We start from the raw sequence: 18259 nt of genomic DNA, 5'->3' as shown, positions 1-18259 counted from the left end.
ATCTAGACAGTGACATCTGTTTTTTTTCACAAACCTATCTGTTATTGTTGCTTGGGATAGTGGAGGAGGTATTGAATCAAAATCACATTGATATTCATTTTGTTTTTTCTGTGCTGCATGGTACAATTCAATATGATGAACTCTTAGATGGGCCCAAAGATTTGACGTATTTTTGTTTCTTGCAGTTACTGATCCCATGCTTATGTTGTTTGTACATGTGTTGCACACTGCTGCTTTTCCTGAAGATGGTTGAGATGTGAAATAGTCCCAGACCACACCTTTACTCTTTCTCTCCTCATCCATCTCCATTTCAACTTGAAAGACACAAAAAAGATTAAAGAAATGGCTTGCTGAAGTTGCTGCTGATGTTGGCACTGGCACCCTGTTGTGGGTTGCTGGCTGACGCCTGGCAGTGTGGCTGGCTTGGTGTTACCCTGTTGTGGGTGGTTTGCTTTCCGGAACACTGTGGTGGCTGGCTGGCGTCACCCTGTTCTGGGTGGCTGGCTGGCGTCACCCTGTTCTGGGTGGCTGGCTTGCAGGAACACTGTGGTGGCTGGCTGGCTTGGTGTCACCCTGTTATGGGTGGCTGACTGGCTTGGTGACTGGTGCCACCTTTTTATTGGTGGCTGGCTTTCAGGAACAGTCTGTGGTGCCTAGTTGGCTTGCTTGGTGTCACCCTGTTATGGGTGGCTGGCTGGCTTGGTGACTGGTGTCACCTTGTTATTGGTGGCTGGCTTTCAGGAACAGTCTGTGGTGCCTAATTGGCTTGCTTGGTGTCACCCAGTTATGGATGGCTGGCTTGCAGGAACACTGTGGTGAGTGGCTGGCTTGGTGTCACCCTGTTATGGGTGTCTGGCTTGCAGGAACACTGTGGTGGGTGGCTGGCTGGCTTGGTGTCACCCTGTTATGGGTGGCTGGCTTTCAGGAACAGTCTCTGTGGTGCCTGGTTGGCTTGCTTGGTGTCACCCTGTTATGGGTGGCTGGCTTGCAGGAACACTGTGGTGGCTGGCTTGCTTGGTGTCACCCTGTTATGGGTGGCTGGCTTGCATTAACATTGTGGTGGCTGGCTGGATTGGTGTCACCCTGTTATGGGTGGCTGGCTTGCAGGAACACTGTGGTGGGTGACTGGCTTGGTGTCACCCTGTTATGGGTGGCTGGCTTTCAGGAACACTGTGGTGGGTGGCTGGCTTGGTGTCACCCTGTTATGGGTGGCTGGCTTGCAGGAACACTGTGGTGGCTGGCTTGCTTGGTGTCACCCTATTATGGGTGGCTGGCTTGCAGGAACACTGTGGTGGCTGGCTGGATTGCCTGGTGTCACCCTGTTATGGGTGTCTAGCTTGCAGGAACACTGTGGTGAGTGGCTGGCTTGCAGGAACAATGTGGTGGCTGGCTTGCTTGGTGTCACCCTGTTATGGGTGGCTGGCTTGCAGGAACACTGTGGTGGGTAACTGGCTTGGTGTCACCCTGTTATGTGTGGCTGGCTTGCAGGAACACTGTGGTGGGTGGTGTAGTGTATTAACACAGACCAGGCTGTACAGGTTGCTTCTTTATTCACTGCACATCAGCATGCAACTAACTTCAGCCACACCCAGCTCCCAGACATATACATAATTGTAACATTTTGCAGACAGCAACTTAACCCGTTGCTTACCATACTACATTCCCTCCTCTCTTTGAATAAAACATAACATGCACAACGTATTAATAAGATTAACAAAATGCATGGATGAACAACTAAAAATTTAAACTATAAACTCCTGACTATACACATAGTCCTTAAGGTAGGCCGGTGGATTTGTTGCTCGTTTTTCTCTTGGCCATTCCGATGTGGATGGTTGTGGATTGAAGTCTGGATCACTGGCAGTATCATCACTACTCTTTGCCTGTTCGTCATCTTCCGATACTTGACCTTCTGACTCAATAAATTTCTTCACAAATGAGGAATTACGCACTTTTGTGTGTCCATCTAAATCCTCTAAAACCACTTGAGTACCTCTTTTCTCCTTTACAACATAAGGCTCAGGTTCAAAGGACGGAGCCAGTTTGTTAAACCGATCATTTTGAAGCAACACCTTATCACCCTGTTGAAGGCCACTAGGTTGACAATGGCGGCGGTGGTTTGCATACTGTTCAGCCCGGATCTTCCTTTCCTCATCAATATGCCGAAAAGGTTTCTGACTTGTAGGAGGACCCCCAATGTCTGGCAATTTTGTCCTGAATTTGCGACCACAAAGAAGTTCCGCAGGACTAACGCCAGTGACAGTATGCGGAGTTGTGCGATAAGCCAAAAGAAAACGCCACAGTTCCTTTTTCCAGTCTCTTCTCTCTAAATGAGCAATCCGCAAAGCTTTCAGCAAGGTTCGATTCTGGCGTTCCACTTCCCCGTTAGCCTGTGGCCAGTATGGAGTTGTACGATGATGTTCAATAGCATTTGATTTCAGATAATCCTGAAATTCCTGAGAAGTAAATTGGGCACCATTATCACTCACAATCCGTTTAGGCAACCCATGAGATGCAAAAATGCTCTCCAACCCCTCAATTACAGTTGATGATGTAGCTTTAGTGAGAACTACCACCTCTTGCCACCTTGAATAATAGTCCACAACAACTAAAAGATGGTGTCCAGATGGAATGTCGCACAGATCAATGGCTAAATCTTCCCATGGTCCCTCAGGTAGAACAGTGTGAGTTACTGGTTCTGGTTTAGGTTTGCTGCCCACCAACTGACATGCTCGACATGACGAAACCAAACGTTCCACATCCTTGTCAATTCCTGGCCACCAGACTTTCTCACGTAATCTTTGTTTGGTGCGTACAATGCCTTGATGGCCCTCATGGGCTAAATGTAATGTACGTTTCCGTAAGTCTTTAGGCATCACAATACGATTGCCACGTAGAACTAGTTGTCCTGCAATACTCAGCTCTTGTTTGATTCTGTGATAGCTTGGGTCACAATCCACCCAAACCCCTTGTCTTACACATTTTCTCAACCGAGCAATTTCCGGATCCACAGATGACAATTCTTCAACCTCCCGCGGTGTCAATGCCTGAGGCATGGCGTTAGTAGCCACAAAACAAATGTACTCTTCTGCCAGGTTATGAACAGGTGCAGAAGACTGAGGCAATCTGGAAAGTGCATCTGCAGCATTAGTCGGTCCAGGTCTGTACCGCACTGTAAAGCGATATGGTAACAATCTGAGAACCCATCTCTCAATTCTGGCGGATGGTTTTGAGCGTGGCGAATATATCACTTCCAGAGGCTTGTGGTCTGTGATGATTTCAAAATCAAGGCCGTAGAGATAGGTGTGAAACCTTTCACATCCCCAAACAACAGCCAAAGCTTCTTTCTCGGTCTGAGAATAACGTCTCTCTACATCAGTGAGGGATCTGCTTGCATACTGAATAGGCCTGTAATCGCCTGTGCATTGTCTCTGAACCAAGATGGCGCCTAACCCCACAGGGCTAGCATCGACAATAACTTGGGTGTGTGCAGTAGGATTGAAATAAGCCAAAGTTGTGGCGCAAGTCAGCCGTCTCTTAAGTTCATCAAATGCACCTTGTTCCAAAAAGCCCCACTTCCAAGGGACTGCTTTGCGAGTCAACACTCTCAAAGGTTCACTGACAGTCGCCATATCTGGAATAAACTTGGCACAGTAATTCACTAGCCCAAGAAAACTGCGTACTTCTGCAGGGTTTTCAGGATTTCTGGCATCAGACACAGCTTTAATTTTACAGTCCTCCGGACCAATGCCCTTGTCAGACAGCACATGGCCCATAAAAGTCATTTTATTCATTTGAAATGTGCACTTCTTCTCATTTAATGTTAACCTTTTCTCCTTCAAGCGATTTAGCACTGCACGGAGACGTTCATCGTGCTCCTGTGTGTTTGTTTCCCACACAATTATATCATCAGAAATGTTATGCGTGCCTTCACAACCATGTAGCACTTGCTGAATCACATGTTGATAGGCCTCCGGTGCGGACGATACGCCAAACATCAACCTCTTGTATCTAAAAAGAACTTTATGGCTTGCAAATGTAGTGATGACTCTAGATGCTGGGGTCAATTCAATCTGATGATAACACCATTTCAAATCCAGTTTACTGAAGACACTTGCCCCATTCATTGCATGTAGAACATCTTCAATAGTGGGAATTGGATGTCTCTCTCTCTGCACAGCTTGGTTAGCACATCTCATGTCCACACAAATCCGAATATCTGTGCCCTTTGGTACAACAACTAACGGCGATACCCACGGAATGGGTCCTTCCACAGGTTCAATAATGTCAAGGTCTAGCAGCTCTGCCAGTTTGTGCTCAACAGGTGATCTCAGGCTATAAGGAAGTCTGCGTACTGGCTGTGCAATAGGCTTTACATGTGGATCAATGCGAAGCTCCAACTGAAAATCCTTTAATTTTTCAAACCCAGAGAAGCAATCTTTAAATTCCTCTTTCAATGCAGAAATAGCAGGAGACACCATATTCACTCTTGCGCTGCCTACATCACGGCCAATCTTTAACACCCCTAGTGCCATTGCGGTTTGACGACCAAGCAGAGGCGACCCTGTGCCATCTACAACATAGAATTCGGTCTGCAATGGAGGACCAGTCTCATGTGTTTGAACAGAGGTATAAAATTTGCCTTTAAGTTGCAGTGGTGTACTGGAGCCATAAGTATAAATCTGTTTAGTGGTGTTACACAATTTAAGGTGGTTTTCTCTGCTATTAAGACTGTGCCAAGAAGCTAAGTCCATTACATTGCATGTAGCTCCAGAGTCAATCAACACTGACACATCTGTATTTCCAATCTTAATGGTTAATGTCCCAGCTTGCAGAGAACACAGGGAGAATATAAATTCACAGTCAGGAGCACTCTCTTTATCCTCAGCTATAACATTTACTTGTGCAGATTGTCCTTTGGTTTTGTAATCTCTGGTTGTACTTCTACACACAGCTGCAAAATGACCTGTCTTTCCACAAGCATAGCACATTTTATTCTGCACCACAGTGCAGTCCTGACTTGTGTGTCCCTCCCTGCCACATTTACTGCAGGTGATATGTAAAGTCCTCTTTGGAAAACTCTCTATCCTACTCCAGATATTCCTATTATTATAGGTAGGTTTGGAGACTGTATTGACAGATGCAGTGTTCTTGGTTTCAATATGCAGAGCCTGGAGCTCAGACAGTTCAATGGCTCTTGCAATCTCCTGCAGACTAGTAAGTGTGAGACTAGGTTCTCTCAATAATCTCCTCCTGAGGTGCACAGATGTGCATTTCTCTATGACCTGATCTCTGATTATCTCCTCAGTTACAGTCCCAAAATCACAAGACTTTGCCAGATATTTCAGCCTAGTCACATAACTGTCTGTGGTTTCTCCCAGTTCTTGCACAGCCTGTCTAAACTTATATCTTTCATAGGGAATATTTTTCTTTGGCTCAAAGTACTCTGTCTATTCATGGCTGTCTCATAGTCTGAATCTTCCCCTGTTGCTCCCAGGGTTTCAAAAATGTCCTGAACTTGAGGTCCAGCTAGATGCAGCAGCATGGCTCTCTTCTGAGCAGGTGCAGTCACTCCTGTGGCTGTAACATAGAGCTGAAATCCCTTCTTCCACTTGTCCCAGCGCTGTGAGAGACTAGTGTGGTCTCCAGACACATCAAACGGTCCGATAGCCGGTAAATCCAGAAAGCTAGCCATCCTCGTCGCCAAAATGTAGTGTATTAACACAGACCAGGCTGTACAGGTTGCTTCTTTATTCACTGCACATAAGCATGCAACTAACTTCAGCCACACCCAGCTCCCAGACATATACATAATTGTAACATTTTGCAGACAGCAACTTAACCCGTTGCTTACCATACTACAGGTGGCTGGCTTGGTTTCACCCTGTTATGGGTGGCTGGCTTGCAGGAACACTGGTGGGTGGCTGGCTTGATGTCACACTGATATGGGTGGCTGGCTTGCAGGAACACTGTGGTGGGAGGCTGGATTGGTGTCACCCTGTTATGGGTGGCTGGCTTGCTGGAACACTGTGGTGGGTGGCTGGCTTGCAGGAACACTGTGGTGGCTGGCTGGCTGGATTGCAGCAACACTGTGGTGGGTGGCTGGATTGCAGCAACACTGTGGTGGGTGGCTGGCTTGCAGGAACATTGTGGTGGGTGGCTGGCTTGCTGGAACACTGTGGTTGGGGGGCTGGCTTGGGGTCACCCCTGTTGTGTGGGTGGCTGGCTTGGTGTCACTCACTCACCCTGGCCTGTTGTGGCGGGTAGCTGGCTTGCTGAAACACTGGTCATGGTGGCGGGTGGCTGGCTTGGTGTCATCTGGGTGGCTGGTTGCTTGCTCGCTGGGCTGGCACCCTGTTGTGGGGGGTTGCTGAGACCAGGGCCTGTGGGTAGATGGATAACTGGCAGCGTGACTGGGCTGGACTGCAGCTGGCTGTAACACGAGGGTGTGTAAGGCTTGGGAGGCGGTCTTAAGTGCAGTGCGAGCAGTGAAATGGCATCACGTACAGGCTGCGCAGTCATGGGAGGCGGTGTTACAAGGCAGAACGTGTGCACGCAACATAAGGAATGATGTCACGAAAATATTGGCAATATCGGTAAATCCAAAGGCCGATACAAATATATCGGGGAAAGTGCATATTGCCCCCCCCCCCGATGTGTGTGTGTGTGTGTGTATATGTATATATATATATATATATATATGATTTTATAATATATATTTCTATTTGCATTTATGTTACACATAGTATATAATGATTTTAGGGTGATTTATAATTATTTTAAAGGATATGTTACACATTCCCGACCTAGTAGTAAAGATTAAATATATGGGTCTGGTTCATGTGTCACAATGTTATTAGATTGTTTGATGTTGTGGTTTTATAATGGGTTTATGTGAGGTATGGTCGTGGAATACAGTGAAGATGTCAGCTTCATCAAATATATCCTGCATCGGGAATATTAGATGTAGAGCCGCTTAGGTGATGGTGAGTGAGGCATCTGTGTATAGGAAGTAGCTGTTGGCTCCCCTATGGTGTGGTGATCGCTCTGAGTTTGTGTATGCGGTCTGAGTGTCCCCTGTGGTGGGATAGCTGGGCTTGCGGGAGGTGTCACCGGACTGTCAGTTCCGGGTAACACACGCAGCCATGTATGGAGTCTGCAGGAGAGGAGCGCTGAGGATTGGAGAGAGAGGGTAAGTGATGAATGGAAGTGGCAACTCTGTTCCCTGTGTAATATGGAATCGTCAGCTGACTCATCTTAGCCAACTCACTCAGCGATGCACAGTATTTGGGGATATGAGAGCGGATGATTAGAGGGAGGGGGCATGAGAGAATAGGATCAGTAGTTCAGTCTCCTATAGGATGAGGAACTCATCAAGCTGACAGCCAATTGGATAAGATAACAGGAAGGTGAATTTATTGGTGATATAAAAGAGGGTATGTCATATCTTAGCTCCACCCCACTGAAGAAGATTGTTTGAGAATGCAATGCGTCTGGAGGCAGGAGCTTACATTTGGCTATACCCATTTCCATTACCGATTTTTAAGGCTGAAAGCCAGTGGATGTATACTAGGAGCATATTACAGCTGGCACGGCTTAGTACTACAGAACATTATGTGAGTGAGCTCTTTTTTTCATTTGTGTGATAATAAAAGTTTTTACAGAGAGCACTAGATATATTTTTTTTTGTTCCCTATGGTGGACCATTATATATGAGGAAAAGCTGTGCTCCTGATACATCCAGAGACATCCATCCATTCACAGTTTGAACATCCCTAATGGGGAACAGCGTTGTCAGGGAAATGGCCGTGAGAGAACTGGCAGCATTGCCAGACTGCCAGTAGTGCCAATGAATGCACCTGGTGCATCCGGCGCATCCCTGAATGCCCTGGCGCACACGAATAGCGTGCAGGCACGAACGTGCGAATTGGCATACGCAATGCGTGACAGATGGAGCCTTTTGCTGGCCTATAAAAAAGGTGACTGTGGGATGCCTCTCATTGCTGGATCGCCAGCTTCCCTGTGTTCCTGTGCCTCCTGTTTTCTGCTATTGCATTCCCTGTTGTGACTCGGCTTGCTCCTGACTCTGATTGATCTCCTCCTCCTGGCTTGACCCTTGGCTCTCTCCACCATCTTGCTTCTGCTTATCTCCTGTGCATGACCCTTGCTTCCACCGCTGACCTTGCTGCCTTCTCCTACCCAAAAGACCTCGGCCTGTTCCTGTTTCTTCTACCCAGCTTACCTCCGGATTTGCTTCCTGTGTTTGACCCCCTGCCTGGACTTACTTTTGCACTAGGTTGCCTGTCCTCTCTAGACTTTTTGGAGACCATACCCTGCTGCTCTTTCAAGCAAGCTCTTGGAGTTCATCGGCTCTACTCCTCTGTATCCTGCTGGCAACCCGTGCAACTTTGGGTGCTACACCTCCTGTACCACCTTCAGGGGTGTGCCGCACTTAGCAGCAAGGGGAGCCCTGTCAGCACCTTGGCCTCGGATTAGGTACCTGACAAGCGTTCTTTGACTCTCTGGTGAAACAGGAGTCAAGCTGGAGGTGAGCTGCTAGGAATCATTGGTGGTGGAGTCTTTTTGAGCACCTGTTTTTGAGTTGATTATCTCGCACAGAGGTGGTAGGATTATCCATCGATCCTTTGGACTAATTAGGTTTATTATCCCTCACAAAGGTGGCAGGATTCATTTGTTTTTTTTATTTTTTTTGGATCGATTGAATATCACTGGAGACTTTTTTCGTTTCAACATGTTGTAATAGATACATTGTATGTTTATTTCACTTGGAGTTTTTTGTATTCAGTCACTTTGTATCGATCCTTACTCACGATACTTAAAGATCTTTTTATGTAGAAACAATGTTGGTTATTCACAGATGAGTTGAGATTGCACTGTATTTTTATTACAGTTATATGTAATACAACTAGGCCCAAGGTGTGAGGCCTCAATTATTCTCAACCCCAAGGCAGCTGGTCCTGTCAGGTGGCTAGAGTTGGCCAGGTCACTATAGGCGGGCAGTGATAACGGACCAGAGACAGTGACCGAGTTCCACAAAGTTGCTTGCAAACAGCAGGATGTTGATTCATCTTACACTAACCCAGCGGATGATGTTAGCACTCAATCTTTACCCTTAACGCAGTTAACCTGTGATAGTGGGAGAATTTAATTGGCACCCAATGGCGTGAGGCAGCTCCCTATGCTTCAGCTCAACTAGCCTTACTCACTAATTGATTTTTTGAGGACAGAGTCATACCTGGGACTGTGTCATGGCTCTGGAGCTGGAAAGCACTCCATGGCTAAAGTAACCTGTACATTCTGTACACTCTGATATAGAAAGGGCGACAATGTAGAGCCCGGTGCTTGAAGGTCCCATTGCAAGCTAGTCCTGGACCTGCTCCCAAAACTAGGCTAAGCAAGTCGATTCAGAAAGGTGCTGCAGTATATACTGTAGATACCAGCTCAAGAAGCACAGTAGCAGGAATCATGGTTAAATGTAATTGAAGAGGAATCTGACCATAAAAAAAAACAAAAAAAAAGGCAAGTGCAAAGAAAATTTGGTTAGATTACTCAGTAAGAGCTAGTCCATCCTCCTGGACACTTTCAAAAACTGAGGTTTACTGGGTAGAGGAGGGCTTATACTGGGGCCTAGTTTATGATTTTGCTGTTTGCCCATGACCAATGCTCCTATAAGCAGCAGTAAACGCCACCTGTATCTAAATTCCTGTGTACCACAGTAAACAAGAAAAACATTTCAGTTTTTATCTGACCAAAACTCTTTTTATACAGCATACTTCTGGCAAACTTCAAATTGGGATTGGGTTTTCTAGCAGTGGCTTCTCCTCACTCTTCTACAAATCCAAGCTTTGTGGAACATCTGGATTGTCCCATTGACTGTTTCTCCATTTCCATTGTGGATCTCTGTAGCTCTTTCAGTTACCATTAACATCTTTTTTTTTTTTTAATGTCTGAGCTCCACTATTGGTTGATGAGGTTGCCCATTCTATGAAAGTAAGAATAGGGAGGCGGGAGAGGTGAAAGGGAAATATTGAAGTTTAGCATATAACTTTCCCTGCATATATTTATGGATCTTCGACTTATTTTCACTAATGAGTGGTCCCGGTCAGTTTAAATTGCTCAGGCTAACTTGAAAGGAAATGTGTTTTGAGACACAGTGGTCTCTGCTATTGCTAACCACCTTTGTAAATGCCAGTTGATCGGCTATTATAGAGATCCAATAAATTTGGTCACTGAGCAAGAGCAAGTATGTATCAAGTGAAGTCAATGCTTATTCCAGGTCAATAGCTTAGGAAGTTTTGATGCGACTAGAATAGCAGGACAGTCAGGCATTTGGCAAGGTTTGGGTTTAAAGGTTAAAACACGTTTAGGCCCTACCTCCTCATTGGGAAGACATCCTTTTTTTTTCTTTTTAATGCGAGAATACAGTTAACAATGAAAATGGCCACAACGTTTGGCCAGTAGAAAAATACAAAATTGACAGCATACAGATTTGTCAATGTAGTTTCAGAACCAGGTATCCATGCTGGGTCAAAGGATGGACCTTAAGAAACAAAAAGACAGATGGCGGTCGGTCTAACAACTTGCAGATGAGGAACTCATGCTTTAAATGAAACAAGTACAAATGCTACAAATAATATCCAATCCTGAAATAACAAGTTTCTTGGCTCTAAAGGCAATTATTTAACTTCAGTCCCTAAGTAATAGAAAGCATCCAGATCTAAGGTTATGACTCCAAGTAATTAAAGAAAGCCAGAAAACCAACATTTCTCGTTCATTGACGGACACAGCTCCTTCTTATTCTTGACCATTGGGTTATATTGCCACCTACAGGAGCAGGACACGAGGCAGAAAAACAACTCAGCACCACCTATGGGCAGTCCTAGCTGATAGTCTACCTCCTCTCTGCCATAAGCAGCTCAGTTTTTTCTGTCTAGTGAGGAGTAAGGACCTGGCTCCCTGCTGGGACCTGAAGTTCCATTACTTTTTTTTTTTTTTTTTACTGGAGTTTTTTTTCCTACATTCCCCTGCCTCTCTTTCTCGGAGGGTTGCCCTTTTGAATACTTTTGCTTCTGCGGGGCACGTCTGAGTTTCCTTGTTCCTCTCCCTGTTTGTTTTTCCATGGGGATAAGGTGACTCTTCATTTGTTTCTCTCCTTTCTGACAGGTGTTGTCACTCTTGAACTTACCTGAGGATGTTGCCCTGCCTTATTTTTGGCTATGGCTGGCATCCTAAGGAGCTTGCATTGCACGCTTTTGGATGTGGTCTGTGGGGTTCGGGTGTCCTTGTCCACTGCGACCTCCTGCCAGTTGGTTAGATGTCTTTTATGTTCCCATTGAGCTCGGCGGAAGGCCTGGACCTTCCCTGACACGTTTTCTGTTGGACGGCTGTTCAGGCATTCACTCCTAAGGGCAGGTTCCTCCCTTGCCAGTTACGGCACGCTCCACTAGGGCGCTAGTGCCCCTGGTGCTTTCAGGCATCTGTGTCTCAGGGTTGCGAGGCAGCTACCTGGTCTGTGTGTTCTCTTACAAAATTTTCACTGTTGACGTGTTGCATCTTCAGGTGTTTCTTTTTGGCACAAAGTTTTGCAGGCGGCTGTTTATGGTTCCTTTTTTGGCCCCTTTTGGGGTTGTTTGGGTGGTTGGTATGTTTGCCTGGTTGCTCCAATTGTTTTTTGGTTTTCCCATCCCTCATTGAGGCACTGCTTTGGGACATCCCAATGGTCAAGATTAAGAAGGAGCTGTGTCCGTCAATGAACATAAGAGAAAACTGGATTTTTGTTACCGTAAAATCCCTTTCTCGGAGTTCATTGACAGACAAAGCACCCTCCCCTTTATTGTTTTTTTTCTACTTGTACTGCTTGGTTACAAAACTGAGCTGCTTATGGCAGACAGGAGGTTCACTATCAGCTAGGACTGCCCATAGGTGGTTCTGAGTTCTTTTTTTCTGCCTAATGTCCTGCTCCTGTAGATGGCAATATAACCCAATGGTCAGGAATAAGAAGGAGCTGTGTCCATCAATGAACTCAGAGAAAGGGATTTTACGGTGAGTAACAAAAACTCAGTTTTTCAGATAGTCAGCAATAGCAGCACACACCATTCACAGCAGGTCTCCTGTAAAACCACTTGACTTGGAGTTCTCAGACTCCTGATTGTCCTTACATTTCCTGCTATCCTAACATCCTTTTATACTGTTGATTTAGCAGTAAAGAGAGGAAATTAATTTGCCTTTCTTCACCTGAACAGCGATATGCAGAGTCAATATATCCTGTTTATTAGAACAGTACCATTCTTCTCACAAGAAAAATAAAACTGCAGCTGTGTAACCCCCCTCAGTTTTGTTCATGTTGTTCCTTCTCTATAGATACTCACAGAACACTTGGCACTTAAAATGGATTTCCACAATTTGAAGATAATTTAAAAGGCACAATTCTGTTAAAGGGAACCTGTCATAATAGAAATATTGGAGCTGCTCCTAACATGTTAATTATAATTGTGCAGGCTCAATGCTGCCACCCTAAATGTACTATCTAGTCTGTCCAGTGGCGTAGCGTGGGGGGTGCAGGGGGGGCCAGCCGCACCGGGCGCAACATCTGGGGGGGCGCATCCGCAGTGTCACTCTGTCTGTCTGACTCTGATATACACAGTTCACACACTGTCTGCGGCTGCCTCCATCTTTAGGCTGGGAAATGTCCAGCGTGGCCGTCCTATGGCTGAAAATAGCGGGTCGGGACGGGGCTGGACTGTGCCTCACCTGTCCATTGGTGTAGAGTGGGGTGGCGTTGCAAGCCAAGCCCCGCCTATGCCGCCTCACCTCACTGCTCAGTCAGTTTAGCAGCGAGTTTGTCAGCAGCCTGGCGCTGTCACAGAGTGGGGTTTTTTTTTAATCACCTGATTAGAGCCAGAGGCTCTAATAGGCTTCAAAAAAGGGTGGACCCGGGGCGCAGAGCAGTGCGCCCCGAGCCCACCCATTGTGTGATAATAGCGAATGAAAATTCACTATTGTTACACGGATCCTCCTCCTGGCCAATCAGGAAGTGGGTCAGAGAGGCGAACGCATGCCATTGGCCGTGGAGGAGGCGGGAGCACTCGAGGAGACGCGGGGGAACTGAGGAGAAGCCACCGCTGCAGGTAAGTCTCTCTGCATTGAAGGGGGCATGCTGGTCATTCTGCATTGAAAGGGGGCACACTGGTCTCTCTGCATTAAAAGGGGGCACGCTGGTCATTCTGCATTGAAAGGGGGCACGCTGGTCTCTCTGCATTGAAAGGGTGCACGCTGGTCATTCTGCATTGAAAGGGGGCACGCTGGTCTCTCTGCATTGAAAGGCGGCACGCTGGTCATTCTGCATTGAAAGGGGGTATTCTGGTCTCTCTGCATTGAAAGGGGGCACGCTGGTCTATCTGCATTGAATGAGGGCATGCTGGTCTCGCTGCATTGAATGAGAGCACGCTGGTCTCTCTGCATTGAAAGAGGGCACGCTGGTCTCTCTGCATTGAAAGGGGGCATGCTGGTCATTCTGCATTGAAAGGGGGCACGCTGGTCATTCTGCATTGAAAGGGAGCACGCTGGTCTCTCTGCATTGAAAGGGGGCACGCTGGTCATTCTGCATTGAAAGGGGGCACGCTGGTCACTCTGCATTGAAAGAGGGCACGCTGGTCTCTCTGCATTGAATAGGGGCACGCTGGTCTCTCTGCATTGAATGGGGGCACGCTGGTCTCTCTGCATTGAAAGGGGGCACGCTGGTCTCTCTGCATTGAAAGGGGGCACGCTGGTCATTCTGCATTGAAAGGGGGCACGCTGGTCATTCTGCATTGAAAGGGGGCACGCTGGTCATTCTGCATTGAAAGGGGGCATGCTGGTCTCTCTGCATTGAAAGGGGGCACGCTGATCATTCAAACTTGTATTTAGATGCATTTTACTTTAATTACATCAGTATTTTCATAACAAACAATACATGTGCTTAGGGGGTAAGGGTATCTTTAACTAATGTAGTGGAAGTGACTCGAGTGCTAAAATCCTGTGGGTTAGGGGGCGCATATTACTTGCCTTGCCCCGGGTGATGACAACCCACGCTACGCCACTGAGTCTGTCACTGGCTTAAAACAAGTAACTTTGGTTAGAGTAGAAGTAGGTAATACGTAATGACTTTATCATTAGTTTATTGGACATTTATTAATAGCATATTTTATTTATATTTATGGTCATACTTTGCACTTTATACACTGGATATTTGCATATATTTGATGAATATTATTATATATTTGGTTATTGAAGATATTTATTATTTTTGCCAGCGCTGTGTTCTCTTGTTTCACTAATCTTTCCGAGTTTTTACTTGGTGAGCAGCAGCTGCTTTTATTTATTCATTTATTTATTTATATTTATATAATTTTCACTTATTTATTACCATATCACTATATTTAATTAGCGTGGGTTTAAATTCATCTATCGGTCATGTGATCCTGGCTCTCTATTTAAACCAAGCATGCCTTCCAGTTAGTGCTTGGTTATTTTCCTTGCTCTCGTATACCTGCCTTTTGTCCAGTTTCTCAGCTCGTATTCCTGGTTTCTGACCCTTGATCTTCTGTTTGACTCTCCCTGCCTGCCACCTGACCTGACTCCGGATTGATCGACTTCTCTTGCCAGCTGCCTGCCCTGACTTCGGATTGACTGACCTCGCTTTCTGCTTCTTCCCATAAAAGGCCTCCATGCCACCACAGACCCTTCCGGACCCTGTCCCCACTTCCAGGTGCTCCTGAGGGTTGTGATTGTAAGGGAGTGCTGTTCCGCTGCAATTGGGTTCTATCACTGCTGCAAGACCCCAGGAGGGTTGTGACACCAACTTAAGCTGGGTATACACATATCGAAATTTGGCTGGTTCAGCAGGAACCAGACGAATTATGATACATGTGTAGCCCTGTCTGTTTAACAGAAGCTGGTCTAACAACAAGCTTCTTTGGAATGGTCATGTTGAAAAACCAACGGCTACAATCCTGATCAGTGTATTCTGATAGGAGGGAGTTCCTGCTGCCAAAATACAGTAGTGCAGTGGGAGAGATCCCTGCATTCACTTCTTTGGGATCTGCAAGTTTTTTCTTCAATCAGCCCGCTAATTAAATGACAAAAACATTTACCGTGCATACCCAGCTTTAAGGGCCCTTTCACACATGCTGTCCGTTTGTCCGTTTTTCATCCATCCGTTGACGGATGAAAAACGGACATCAATGTATCTCTATGTAAAAACGGATGACAACGGATGATCATCCGTTAACATCCATTTTCATCCGCTTCCGTCAATGTCCGTTTTTTTTTGAACTGATGAATGCCCTATTTTTCATCCGTCAAAAAAACGGATCGGACGAAAAACGGATGACAACTGATGAAAAACGGATGACAACGGATGAAAACGGATGCAAATTGAAATAAATATTACTAAAAAAGCAATATATCCCCTGCACACGTATAATAATAAAAGTGAATGGTCTAAAGGGTCTTATTTAAAGACCTGTCGCAGCTACTTGGATAGATAAATATAACAAACACAACACTCCACTCAAATCCCAAATGGAATTCAGAATAAAGTATTAGCGCAGACACAAATGATAGCATGTGATACACTTCATTTATAAAAAACATTCCATCACATAAAATGACATTTCCAAAAATAAAGATGCTTGTAAAAGTTCATATGAGCAAGATCACTTCAAAAGCCCAATCCACCAAAATAGGAGACACCGCTGTGTGACCAGAAACACCAGAAAAGTTGATTCATCCACCGCCGTGTCATTAAGTGAGGATGGCAACTCACCGGATATAGTGGCCCACACGCTCTCATAGGTAAGGCTAACAAGCGTATGGATGCTGATGATCAAAAGCCGGTTACACTCTTATTAGCCAGTCTCAACCATGGATCTTAACAGCCAGAGGATTTTTGCACCTTTATACGTCCATGCTCATCCGACCATCCATAAATGGCTCAGCAGCAAGAAAAAATAAAGGACACACTAGTGTGATATTGCTTAAAACTAATAAATGTATTCATCACACCAAACAATAAGAAATGCACTCACAAACTCTTGTTTCATATGCAGCATTGCACCATAAAACATAGCATCATAGTCACTTAGGAGCACCATTGCGGGCAATACCGCCAACCCTCACCCTCTCCGCGCTGATGATAGGCTGCTGGAGTTACTCCGCTCGTGTCCCCCAGTGACTTCCGGTTCGCCGTAGGTTCATGCACTGACGCGTTTCGTCATTTCCGACTTTGTCAAAGGGATGAAAATGGATGACAACGGATGAAAAATGGATGACAACTGACGAAAAACGGATAAAAAAAATGGATGACAACTGACGAAAAACGGATGAAAAACGGATGACAACTGACGAAAAAAGGATGAAAAACGGATGTTGACTGAAGACAAAAAACGTGACTGAACTGATGAACTGAATGTGTATGTGTGAAAGGGGCCTAAGGCCCGTACACACAATCAGAAAACCGTACGAAAAATACCGCTTTCGAAGCAATCGTGCGATAATCTGATAGTTAGTACAGAGCTTTCGAGAGCTGATCACGACAGTTCATCCGATATTATCCAATCTGACAAGCAGATCGTACGATTTCTGTTTCATCAGTACAGTTGTAGTTCAAAAATACTATACAATACAATACAAATGCACTACAACACATTACACCACTTCCAAATTTTTATTCTGTCATACGAGAATTTTTCGTGAGTTTAGTAAACATAATTTTCTGTATGAGATTGGCATGCAAAAAGAAGCAAGTGATCGTTTGTCCAATAATCTCTTCATGTGTACCAGGCATTAAACTTTTCAGCTACCTTCTCCAACATGTTTCTTGTTCTGGTTGTTTCATTTAACCAGGCAGACAGCATTTTCAGAAGCAGACAAGCAATAGTATGTTAATAATGGGTGTTTTATGTCTGTTTGCCCTATGCAGATAAAGTCTTTGTGTTACAAATAATGATTTGATACAGGATGTCCCCATGATACAGGTTGTACATAGTACTGTGGATTTTCTAAATTTATGTGTGTATAAATTTCAGGTACTGAACTCTGTGACTTTTTCAACAGAGCTGCTAAGATTAGCTAAGTAATATGAAAAGGACCCTAAAATGTGGGATTATGAAATAGTCCTGTGAAACACCCTCGGGACAGGTCCAGGGTGCACTGTATTTGCAGTATATCCTCAAGGATATACACACGATAAGAAAATCGGAAGTAACATTTCGTCCAACGAACAATCTGCCGATTTTCTGATCTTTAGTATGGTGCTCTCGACAGCTGATTCCGAATTTTTGGACGACAAAAAATGAATGTGCAGGCTATACATTTTTTTTATCATACAAGAACACAACGTTTGATTTTTGTTCAAATAGTACAGTTTTTATCTGAAAAAAATCGTAATAGCAAAACTACGCATGCTCGGAACACATACAAAACATTTCAACACATGACATCAGTTCTGAAGTTGAATTCTGTCGTACGAGAATTTTCTTATGTTGAGTAACCTCTTCACTTTTGATAAGAGACTAGCATGCAACAAAAAACGGACGAAAATTCATCCGATAATCAGATCTTGTGTACGAGGCTTTAGTCTTAATGAGTATTGCAGCCAGAGCTGCTTTTTTTCTTTTTTTCCACAAGTACTGGGGCACCCTCTTTAAAAGAAAACCCTCTTTAGCCTCGTACACACGCACAGATTGTTGGCCGACCGATCGGCCGTCTTTTGTCCAGTGTTGTTTGTTGGTTGAAATGTGCTCTAGACTTGCACTGGACTTTTGTTGGCCAACAAAAACCAACTTCAGAAGTGATGTCATGTGATGGTTGACTTTCCGTGTGTTTTTCTTCTCTGAGCATGCCCAGTCTTGCTCATCTGATTTTTGTCTGCCGAAATCTGTACTGACTGAGGAACAATCAGCCGTTCTGTTGACGGCCAACAAAAATTTTATAGCCTGCACACCAGATTTTTTTTGGCCGAAAATTCGCAGTTGGTTGTCAGAAGCATCATACTACAAACCTACAATCGGCCGATCGGACGTTGGCCGACAATTTACGGCCAACAATCTGTGCGTGTGTACGGGGCTTTTAAAAGAAAAAAAAAATTGACGTTGGGCTTTATTATCATGTTATGTGAATACAGTAATCCCCCACTACATCGCGGTTCAGTTTTTGCGGTCCCGGTAATTCGCGTTTTTTTTTGTAATGTTATTTTACT

This window comes from Pelophylax lessonae (assembly GCF_965119305.1).
Source record: "Pelophylax lessonae genome assembly, chromosome: 4".
Lineage (NCBI taxonomy): Eukaryota > Metazoa > Chordata > Amphibia > Anura > Ranidae > Pelophylax > Pelophylax lessonae.
The sequence above is the reverse complement of the archived record's forward strand: the minus strand, read 5'-3'. Positions refer to the sequence as shown.